This window comes from Nasonia vitripennis (genome assembly GCF_009193385.2).
Source record: "Nasonia vitripennis strain AsymCx chromosome PSR unlocalized genomic scaffold, Nvit_psr_1.1 chrPSR_random0034, whole genome shotgun sequence".
Lineage (NCBI taxonomy): Eukaryota > Metazoa > Arthropoda > Insecta > Hymenoptera > Pteromalidae > Nasonia > Nasonia vitripennis.
In genome coordinates this window covers 29,757-42,410 of record NW_022279693.1, presented here as the reverse complement: position 1 = coordinate 42,410, position 12,654 = coordinate 29,757, and the positions used below count along the sequence as shown (strand labels likewise).

Sequence of the window (12,654 nt, the reverse complement as noted above, 5' to 3'; positions counted from 1 at the left end):
GTTTGTTATAAAAATGAAAACCATAATAATACGCAATGCATCAAACTCGCCTAACTTTTGTACTTTGGTCAAAAGTTTTTTTTTTGAGATTTCATGTCTTTTAGAACAAAGGTATTAAAACACATTAAATTTGTTCTAAAAATAAAATGTAAACATTTTTAGCACCTCTTGGCCATTGTTTTTTAGTAACATCATTATCGCTGATGTTAAACCACTGATTATGTTGTCGTAACATATTAGTATAATGACCCTGAGAAATATTACCATGGTGAAATATCCCACTTGCAACCCTATACTTTTTACCATTGATGTCAACCTTAGCTAATGGTATTCCATTTATTTTTAAATTCGTTATTTTTACAATATCGTTATCATCAGTACGATCAAATAACATCAATTGTAAAATCACCAATGTATTACTGATTACGTAATCAGCTTTTTTAATCTTTTTTAACTGACAACCGTTATCACAATAATTTTCAATATCTTGCCAATTGCCAATATTATAATCTATGATTTGTTGTAATGTACAAACTCGAAAATCTGGTAAGAAAAGATTAACGATATAATTATTAGATGTATTACTATGTTGTCTTTCATCGCATCCAGGACATCTGATTGTTTCAATTAGTTGGTTATTCAGAATATTTTGTAATATAAGTGACTTATTGCATAGACTTAATAAAAATTCTGCCACATCTTGCTGCGTATCGGTTTGAAATTCTTCACCAGCGAACTCTCTTAATTTTTGAATATCGACATTAGTTTTATTAATATATTGTTGAAATACTAATTTGACAGTGTCTGTATGGCTATGTTGTAATAATATTCTTCTAATAGTTGTTGAATGAAATAAGCTTTGTGCACAGGCATTGGCATAGCAAGAAACTCCATCATTGTTAGGTAAACCAGAAATATCCGAAGTACTATCGGAAATATGATTTAAATTACTTTCAGCGTCTGTCAATAATTCATTTTTTTTTATACACCATCGCGTATCATACACTTTTAAACTTTGAATTTGTTTGCGATCTTGTGGAATATCAAAGCTATTTAGATCTGGTCGATATTCTTTTCGTAATCTATTATACTCAAGAATAGCTGTCATGTCTGCAGTGCAACACGAAGGATCAAAGTTAATAAGATGCAAACCTTCTAAAGTAGTTACTCTAGAAGCTGCAACGTACGTTTGACCATTACTAAATACATTGTTTCCTGCTTCAACGACAGCATTTGTCAAGCTTAACCCTTGACTTTTATGAATTGTTATTCCATAACTATTACAAATTGGAAATTGTTCTCGAGTGATAGATATTTTATCCATGATAATAAATTTATATTCCAATCGAGGTATTTCATGTTCTTTTCCGGACTGTAATACAATGCGTATACTTGTAATCTCCGTAGATCTATCTTTAGAAAGAGAAACTACAGTGCCGATTGTTCCGTTTACTAACCCAATAGAAACATCAATATTCCTTCTTAACATAACTTTAGAACCGATTTTAATTGTAATTACGCGATCAATACCACAAAAATTGTCTTCATCGTCGTTCAATAATTTCAAGACTTTTTTTTGTAGATTTTTTTCACATTTGTATGAATCTTTGGCAACAAGATTAATTTCTTCTGAATCAATGGTAAGCATCATTGCTTCATTAATGGCATTGCACATTTTTTTGGTAGGTAATAAGCACACTGTATCTACTGGTAATTTTTTTAAATAATTACATAATTCTTGAATATTCTTCGAGTAATCATTACTTGTAAAATCAATTTTTCTTGTTTTCAGTACATTTATATCAGAATGAGTCATAAAACCTAATCTAATACGCGAAAGAATTTCTGAGTGCTTGATCATTTTTTTGTCTCATGTTGATTGTTAATTTATCATATTCGAATAGCTCCCACAAATTAAAAGTAATCATCGATTTGATATACTTATCAATTTGTTTTTTTTTCATTCCAACAAATACAAAATCTTCGCGAACTGGAGGAAGTCTTATTTGTTTTAAAGCTGGTCCAGATAATTCTTTATACTCTGCTGTGCCGCCGTGTTCTACTGGAAGTTGCAATAATCTGTGAATTGTAAGTCCTTGGATATTATATGCAGCAATTCCAGTAGGAGCTGTGACGGCTGTATCTTTACAACGGTGTATTTTATTCCATGAAACTAAATTTTCAATGACAAAACTTTTACCCGTTCCTCCAGGACCGCTTACAAACATTCTTAGTATTTTACTATTTGATTGTATAACTGAAGTTATTTTGTTGAAAACTCTTAGCTGGTCTGTATTAAATTTCGCAATCGAGTTTTGTAGGTCTTGTTTACTAATAATAGCTTTTTCTACAACAGCTTGAAAATCATTCATAGCATTTTCTACTTCAATCGGTACACAGCCATCAGGTATATGAGCTGAATTTTTGGGCGTATCTGCTACACTTTGTTCTAATTGATTCTGAATTAATTTATTCATATTATCCATAGCTTCTTGTATAATTGTACATTTCTCATGGTACTTCATCGCTTGTGCTAGCTCATGCTGTTGTTTTTTAAAAGATTCACAATATGTTCCGTCAGAACCTTTTAATTCATCTAAATCCCTCCAAGGTTTAAATAATAATAACAACGCATGGTAGTAAGCTTCTAACTGATTATTTGGATTAAACTGATAGTGATTTATTAAATAAGGTTTCTTGCGTTTTTTACAATACAAGCCGTTTGACATTTCATAATACTCAGCTTTGTAAATTGGTTTTTTCTTTGAAATCTCAAACCACTTAGCAAAATCATACAAACATAATGAATCTAATTCCTTTGGTCTGTTGGGATAATGATTATCTATGAAAGAATCATAAAATAAATCTGTTGAATCTTCTGGAAGATTTTTGATTTCATTAAATGGCTTTAGTTTTCTACCCCTTATAATATTAACATTCAACCATTTAACAATTGTTTCGGGATCAGTACTATGCAAAGGATGTCCTAACAAAACATCAGCGGCTTCAATCGCTCCACATTCTCTATGTTGTAAGGCACGTACAGCAAAAGCCCAAAGACGGTTAAACAACGGTTTATTTGATTGTATATCTGCGAAATCTAAATTGCTCTTTTCACCTTTTGTACCATATTTGCTTACGTATTTGGTCAACAAATAAGAAGATTCTCCAATATATTGAGCATCGTTATTTCCTTCCCAAATGAGCAATAGAGCAGGCATATAATCATTAATATTCTGTTCATCTGTTGTTCTAGGTAAATCATAAAATCGAGATTTATTTTTTAATTTATTTCGATTCGAAATAGCAACAGATACGTCTCTTAAAATTATTCTATCAGTTACGGGGCGAGGAAATCCGAAACGACAAGCAGTTGAAAATCCAGTTTTTGTCTGTTTCTTGCGCATACAATAATCGTTGTGTTTGTGCTGTTGATAGGCTAAGACGCGACGATGAAGTTCTGGCGAAATCTGTTTATCTAGAATGTGACATGTTATATGTTGTAAGATAAACTCTTGCACTTCTTCATTCGAACTTGTACCATAAATCGGAGCATCCTGGATCCAAAACAAACAATGATAATGGGGTAATCCTCTACCTTGGTATTCACGGACCCAGTAATAATGTGTAACTTTTCCAATCGGATTTGACTTAGATAGTATATAAGCTAACACAGCTTTGAATTTATTTTGGAAATATCTAGCAGTTGATACCGGGTCTGCAGCTATTAATTGCGAAATAGAACGACTATCATTCCACCCATTTACTTGTTTTATATATTCCGCTAGTGCAGACCACATCCACTCTCCTGGGCTGAAAGTGATAAAGAAAGTAGCAGGTCCGTACTCGCGTGCCATACACCTCAATTCATTACGAACTTTTTTCCAATACGATTCAGTACCTGGCAAACGAGAGAAAATGGTATCTAAATTACCATCTAGTTTATTTTCATTTAACATTTGCAGAAATTCTTTGACCGTGTACTTATACCTTGGATTGATGATATTAAGCATTTGAAATATTCCAGCATTTATTTGTCTCAGTGTATTATTGTAAAGTGAAAAAAACAGATATTGAATATTCAATCTAAATTGTGAATGTTTCGATGCTAATCTACTCTTAATATAATCGAAATCTCTTAAATTAGGCTTTCTTTCAGCATGTTGCCCATATTTTCCGTAAGGATATAAATCAGGAAAGCATTTGAGATCTAAATCTTTTCCTCTGTTATCTAAAGCAGCAGCGGAAACTTGCAACATCTGGTAAAGTGCAGTATCTGATTCATTCTTTTTTTTGTCATGCAAAGGATAAATGGTGTAATGGTCATAAAAAGGGTCCGTCTCAGATTTTTGGGTTAATAACGGACGTACTGGGGGTTCGTTTGGTACTGTATTTGTTTTAGGTGTACATTCTTCTTCTGCGTTTTCATGATTTTCTTCATATTCTAATTGCTCGTGTAGTGTATCCAATAACATTTGGGGATTAGATGGAAGTTCAATTTTTTCATAAATAGAATTATTTTTCTTTAGCCACTGTAACGCCTTCCATACTTTGTTTATATCAATGTAATCTTCCCAAATTTCATTAGCTTTTGTTGGGTGTGTTCGAATCAAGATATATAATTCGTGATCTGCATTAATGGGATCAGTATCAGGACATATCTTTTTTAAAGTCTCTTCTAGTGGTAAAGGTAAATGAAATGTTCTACCAATTACTTTATCAATTTTTACATAATGAGGAATATTTTTATTCATAACGGTATTTAGTTTCGTAATTGTTTGAAAAGCTTTTGCCCTTTGTATTAAAATTTTCTCTATCATATTGAGACTTCTAATTTCTTCTGGAACTTCTCCCACAAAAAGGTTATTTAAAATACAGTTGGATGGCATGATATTTTTTCTTAAATTTGTTAAACAAGGTCTGCATATAGAATTATCGGTAATGTTATGCAATTTCTTAAGTTTTTGAAAAAGATTTTCACGTTCTATGCCGAGTAATTCAAAAGCAACATTAGTTGCATTATTCTGATCATAATGTTGAATGTCTCTAGCACAAAATAGTCTTTCGCATGAAATACAAGGAATCGTAGGTGGATCCGTTACTATTTTTGTATATTCCTTGATGCCAATACAAAACTGCTCTTTTAATTCTGATTCATTTAAATTTACTTGATTCAGGTTTTTATTGCTTTTCATAGGTACACCAAGTTTCTTGGATTTTTGTATAATATCTCTTAATAACACTACATCTGCATCATTTAAAGCATTTTCTATGTCCAAAATAAAAGTATACAAATGTTTCAATTCATAAAGAGATCTTTGAATCGTTCGCAAATGAGGATAATGAGATGATAAAACTTGCAACTTTAAAAATTTTGAAGTACATAATAGGGGTTGGTTATAACAAATGTTTGGATGACCAAGCTTATCAATATTGCGTGATTGAGCTGAACATATATCTATAGATAAAAAAACTTGTAAGCATTTCTGAAAGTCACTTTAAGAATATCTAAAAAAAATGCTTGTAGCTCTGTTAATATATCAATATCGATAGTTTTACAGTAACCATTGCATTCCCAAACTTTACCTTTTTTATTTTTTTCTTCAATAATAAGTGGTAAAATATTGGTGGTTTGTCCTTTTTCATTTAAAATAACTTTATTATTAATATTAAAATCGTTAAATAATCCAAGCCGAAAATCATACGCTGCATCAGAAAAATATGGTTCTGAGGAGGAAGTATGTTTAGGAATACCGCATAAAGCAGTTAATGCACAGTCTATATTATCCGTAATAGATATATTACCTAATCGAGTCAATGACAATTCAATTTTATTTTGTAGATTTTTCAACACTTTTCTTACTTTGTTGATATATTCATCTCGAAGATAAATGGAAGTAGATACTAAATTTTCAGCCTCTAATCTGCGTTGTGAAGAAGAAAATGAACAATCCAATTTAATCATAATATTGGTAATAAAATTTTCACTGTTTTTTATTAATTTTATTGTACTATCCTTAACAACATTAATCACATTGTATTTCTTTTTAATTTTGTTCGCCATTGCAATTTTGTTTTTAATTTTATCGTAGTATTTATTTTGTCTTTCTACTAGTTTTTCACGATTATCCTTGTATTTGTTCCTGCGCTTATTCAAAATGTCAGTTTTGTTATTTGAATAATGTATTTTTCTTTTACTTAGTATCTTTTTCTTGTGCGATTCATAATAATTTTTATTTTTTAAACTTGTCTTACTATTAGAATATAAATAATTGTTTGTCTTTTCACTACATGATTTATTGTAACTTTGAGAGTTTGGATTACAATCAGATTTGTTATTATCATCAATGCTTTTTGTATTGTAATCGTGCGCGTTTATATGGAGTTGTGAACTCGATTCATTATTACTAAGAGAAGAAATAGATTTTTCATTTTCAGTGACTTTACACGATTTATATTTTTTGACAATATTAATATTTTTTGGAGGCGATAACTGATCAACTAAACATTTCTGAGTTTCATCAATTACACTTTGATTGCTATGTGCAGTTCCAGTTTTACATTTTTTCATTCGACGTTTGTCTCTTCGAGCTTGTAAAATTTTATCTTTATTGTTTTGATAGTATGTTTTTTTTTTCTTGATTGCGAGACTATGTAGATTTGATTCCCTATGGTTTTGTAATGAAGTTTCGTCCGTTATTTGATCGTTTGTACGTTTTCTATTATGCATAACATTGTTACCTAAACCGGAAATTGTAGCTCTTGTTTCAGTTATGGAACTAAAGTTAAATTGTGAACAATAGTTGGAAAAAGTACTAAGACATGGAAAATGTTCAATTGTTCTAGTTTCAAATATTTTTAACAAATGTTTACGCATTTCACTGTTATTATATACCATTGTCTCGGGTCTATAACCAAATAAAAGGGTCACAGCATAGGCTATAGAATAAACACCACAATCTGTAGCATTTTTTTGGGACTGAACTGTTTGAAATATAATCGGTTTCTTTTGTTCATTAAAACAATAAGGATGTAACGTCTTTAAAACTATACTAATATCACTATGAAGTTCTTTATTATTCATTGAATCATACACAAATAAATTACTAGTATCGTAATATGTACATACAAAATGACCTATTGTGGAGCCACGTTGAAATAATATTTGTATGTGTTTATTATTTTCATTTATATGCGAAATTTTTGAAATATTCTGTAAATACAACGTTGAGTAGGGTTGGTACGCAGAAAGTTGTTGTAACATTGTATGAAAATAATCTATGTGTTCATCATTGAGACAAGCATTATTAATGATAATATTTGTATCATATAATTTTCTAGGCTGAACATTTATAGGGATAGGTGTAATAATACAAGGGAAATGTGCGATGTACTTACTAACAAGTAATTTCAGTAAATGTGGACGCATGATATGAGTATTATACGTAAGAAGATCTGGTTTCATTTTGCATAATAAAGTTATTGCGAAAGCTATGGCGAAAATTCCACAATCTTTTTGATTCGTTTGTTGTTGAACCTTTGGGAAAATAACTCTCTTACCTTCCAGAAAATAATAAGGATGTAGCAATTTTAATGATTTTTCTAAATCTTTGTGCATTACTTTATTATTTATAGAATCAAAAACATAAATATAATCAGTGTCATAATAAGAAGTTACCCAATGTCCAGTATCGTTTGGATTATTGCATACTGAGGATAAATATATAATTTGTATATGCTTTTGATTTCTCGGAATTTCTGAAATAAGACCTAGGTATAAAAGTAAAGTTGAAAAGGGCTTATATTTTGAACATTTTGTTAGTAATAATAGAAAAAAATCAATGTCAGAATCTTCCAGCAAATCACCTGATGTAACACGTTTTCGTGCACATTCTGAGAAATTTTGTGTAATATTATTATCCATTTTATAATATTCTAACAAAATAGTCTACATAAACACTTAGCGGACTAATTAATGCCTTGTCGCTTAGAGCAGACGTACAAGTATCATATAAAAAATATATTTAATATAAATTTGGTTTAATTAATCTTTGGTTGTTTGAAATAATGTAAAATTTATTTTAATTTAAATACATTAGCTATCTGATTATGGCTAATAAAAGCTGTTTTATAGTTATACAGTTAATGGTTATGACTTCGGCTGTTTGCAGGTAATACAGGCTTGTGGCTGTGGTTATCTATGGTTGATGTCTCCGATTGGTGGCTTCGGTTAGATACGTAGAGACTTGGCTACCCTGATAACAGTTGCAGATTTAAACAGATTAAAATGATTATAAACGATTAAAACGAATCACAATTTCTTATTGATTGGATTAATAAACGATTGTAATCCTCAACAGTGCTCCGTTTTAATAGTTTATAATCGTTTTAATCGGTTCTAATCTACAATTGTTTGCACGATAGTGTGGCTGTACTATTTGTAACTATATTTATGACTGACAGCTTTCGCTGAATATAGCAATATTCAACTGATATGACCATGGGGTATTTATATGGCTGTTGGCTTTGGCTGATGGTTTTGGCTATAATGGCTTAATTTAGCTGATGGTTTTGGCTAATGGCTTTTGCTGATGCATATGGCTAATGGCTTTGGCTAATGGCTTTGGCAATGGCTTTGGCTAATGGCTTTGGCAATGGCTTTGGCTAATGGCTTTGGCTAATGGCTTTGGCTATGGCTTTGGCTAGATAAGGCAGGATTTTAGTAAAAATAAATGTTGGAAATATGGATAGATATTATTTTTAAAGGAATAATTATAACTGTAAGGATATTGTTTTGTAAATAAAAATAGACGGAAGGCAGTCTATATATACAGTAAAAAAAAAGAGAGAGAAAAATTGAAATTATTTATTTTATTGTTACATTGTGACAATTATTACAGTAATTTTATCAAAGTTCAGTAATACTATGATCAGTCATAATAACAAATTTCACTAAACTGCAATAATCAGTTATAATTACTTAGGATGTTAAATATCACACTTCATTAATATTATAGTCATTAGCTTTATTCAAAGACAGAAAACCTGAAAAAGAAATATGGTATAACATTAGAATATGAAAAAAGTCAATAAAAGTAATTGCAAACATGTATATAAATATGTATATATACCTTACAATTTTGTATTTTGTAGGACATAGAGAGTACCGTTATTCTTCAATCCAAATTTTAGCTGTAAAATAAAAGAAAAAAATTATGTAGATAAATAAAAAAAATCGTCTCTGGTAGAAAGTAAGCGAACTAATAAAAACTAAACGATTCTGGTTCAAAACATGGCAAAGATATGTAAAGGTAAAAAGAGTAATTACAAAAAAAAATTAGAATCGTTTCTTAAGTAATAATATTTAAATAACTACTTAAAAGGTTAACTGTGGAAGCATGATGGGAAAGAGGTTAGAATAAGTTGAAAACTGATATAGTGGACACCATACTTATTGTACACATAAAAACTCTACACAATTGCATTTTCCTACACGGAAAAACTCTACGCAGATATTTTCTACACAAATATTTCCTACACTTATTTTTTATTATTTTACTACACTGCAAAACTCTACACAATATCATAACCTATTGTTATATCATTGTTACAACAATAGGTTATACGTTTGTGTAGAGTTTTGCAGTGTAGTAAAATAATAAAAAATAAGTGTAGGAAATATTCGTGTAGAAAATATATCTGCGTAGAGTTTTTTCATGTAGGAAAATGCAATTGTGTAGAGTTTTTATGTGTACAGTAAGTATGGTGTCATATAGTGTGAGTGTATTTAATTTGCTGTTTTTAATAACCTGTAAGAAACATAATTATCCTGAAAGATGTACGTCTCAACTCAGTGTTCGAGTCAGTCACATATGGTGGCATATATACAGTGTATTAATGCAAAGATGTAAAATTTTTTGTGTAGATGCTTGTTTTATTACATAGAAACAAGATAGCGTAACAATTTTATCTTGTCTGTCTTTGGTAGCTGTTCAAAATTTGAACATCTTGAAAAAAATCACCACACAAAAATTTAGCCCTCCAAGTATGATAGTTTTTAATTGAGTGCGAACAAAAATTATCAATAGTTACATACGACTGCTTGTTTTCTGATTTTGTTTTCGCTCTCAAAACTATCATACTCAGAGGTTTAAAATTGTACAAGGTGATTTATTTAAAGATATTGAAACAATATATCTAATTGTTTTGATTTCACGTGTTTCAGTTACATTTTCATATAAACACCTATTTGTACATTTTGTCCACTATAAGCCATAGGATTTGATGTGGAACACCTAGCAGAGTTTGTTAAGTAAAAATTATTACGCTAACCTGTTTGTGCATAATGAAACAAGTATCTACACTAAAATGTACAGCAAAAATTATAATGCTCTGCATATATGCCACCATAATGATATATACTACCTGCGACTGACTCGAACACTGAGTTGAGAATATCTATTAAGATAATTACATCTGGACTTCATCCTTGGTAATATTCAACACACAAATTGTAACTGATGTTTTTAAAATTCACGTGCATACTAGAGTAGTTAAGGCAGTGAACGTTGTGTGTGATTATGTATATGTTTGTGTGTATAGATGTGCAGGTTAGGTTACCACTCTTAGCACATGCCTTGTAATCTAAAAGTTTCCATTTAAATAATGTTAGAAAAACATATTTTTAATAATTTTTACCTGTTTTTGCTAAAATGAACGTTGACTTGCACCGAATAATTGGAAATCAACAGGTGGAATGTTGTAGAAAGTAAAAATGAAGTTGCATGTTATTTGCCAGGTGCTCTTTTCTCTCTCCCTTATTAAAGTTATTGGCTCCAAGCCATGTAAGCTATGTACTCTTGAAAATCTTTTATTCTTCCTTAATAAGCTGTTAACTCCAAACCATGTATACTCTACAAGCTTTTTTGTTATCAACATAAAAACGTTGATTGTTTGTTGTTCTCACGCTCAGATACGTCACGTATACTTCTTTATACGCGGTTACATATGCGAGTCCAAAAAAATGCAACTGCGCATCCAAATCGCGCATGGATTGCTTTCTCATAAATTTCTGTCGTGAGCCGCGCGCGGGATTGCTTTCCCATAAGTTTCTGTCATCAACGGCGCACGGGATTGCTTTCTCATATATTTCTTCAACTATACGGCTATTTATGTAGCTCTAAAAAATTTATAACATTTTTTAACAAATGTTAGACGTTGTAAAATAAAGGTAAGTCACGTATATTAATAAAATAGAATAATAATTTGTACGAAATAAGTATAACCCTAACCCTAAAATATAATTAACTTTGTAGGCAGTATGATACACGAATCAATCTGGAACAGATTTAAATAAAATTTTTATTTTGAAAATCAAGTAACCTGCATGAAGAATATTGTTTAAATATGGAAAACGATAAAAATTCTGAAAATGTTCTGTACACATGTGTTTCTTGTGAAAAAACTTTTAAAAGAAAGAGAGATTTAATAATACATGAAAGAATACACTCAAAAAATAAACCACATATATGCACTATATGTAAAAAAAGTTTTACTCAAATGGGAAATTTAAATGTGCATATCAAGATCCATGATACTGTGAAAGCTTTTAAATGCTTAATATGCGAAAAAAGTTTCAAAACAAATGGGCAATTAAAAGTACATCAAAGTATACATAAAGGTTTGAAAAATTACAGTTGTAATGAGTGTAATAAGAAGTTCTCCCAAAATCAACATCTACAAACTCATAGATTGACACATACTGATCTATGTAACTTTACATGTCATATCTGTAATAAAACTTTTGTTAGAAAAGATGTTTTGGAAAAACATGTAAACTCACAACATCCTAAAAATGTTTACACATGTAATTATTGTAAGAGAACATACGTTAACAAAAAATATTTGGAAAAGCACATTATGGCTCATATGTCTGGAAAAGTTAAAATTGTAAAAATTCTTAAAACTCTAAGACCTCCAGTTTTATCTGTACCCTTATTATAAAATTATTAATTATACTATATATACACAATAAAAAAATATTTGTTCAAAAACATTGTACTACTTATTTTATTTAATTAATTAACTTATTTTTTGTTTGAAAGATATGTTGCCAAAAAGAACAGTTTTATATCATCGTAATCTCATAATAGTCTTTTTATTTACTTTATATTATAAAAAATATACGTAGACTTGATACATTGTTTGTACAAACAAATAAACAAACTTCATGCAAATACAAAATTATATAAAAATATTATGTTAACTTTTTAATATAGTAAATTCTATATTAGGAACTACAAATATACTTTTGTTTACGGAGTCATCTTTATCTTTAAAAGATACAATTCTCTTCTTGTAACAAGTCTTAAAAGTCATTTAAATTATTTAAATACTTGAACATGTAATTGAAAATCTTAAGTCAATTAGTCTTTGAAGTCATTATACTTTAGCGTGTAACTGAAAATATCATAATTATATATTAATCTTTGAAACTAATTAAACATTATGAAAATACTGTTATAATAAGAGTATTGACTTTTTAAATATATAATTATTTTAGTTTCGATAAACACGAGTATCACATATTTTTAGTCTGAAGAATAACTATCAAAATATGTTTCTAATATCACAGTCATAAAACTATGAATCACA

At 29.7% G+C, this 12,654-nt stretch overlaps 2 long non-coding RNA genes across 2 annotated transcripts; one reads left to right on the top strand and one right to left on the bottom strand.

The window, feature by feature from the left end:
- Nucleotides 1-8,851: 8,851 nt before the first annotated feature.
- On the bottom strand, nt 8,852-11,174 carry LOC116418019. Its single transcript, XR_004228161.2, has 3 exons — nt 10,699-11,174; nt 9,132-9,192; nt 8,852-9,045 (listed from the first exon to the last, which is right to left on the bottom strand). It is a non-coding gene; the product is annotated as an uncharacterized LOC116418019 (long non-coding RNA).
- Nucleotides 9,997-12,055, top strand: LOC116418020. The gene is made up of 2 exons (XR_004228162.2): nt 9,997-11,230; nt 11,316-12,055. It is a non-coding gene; the product is annotated as an uncharacterized LOC116418020 (long non-coding RNA).
- Nucleotides 12,056-12,654: the final 599 nt, after the last annotated feature.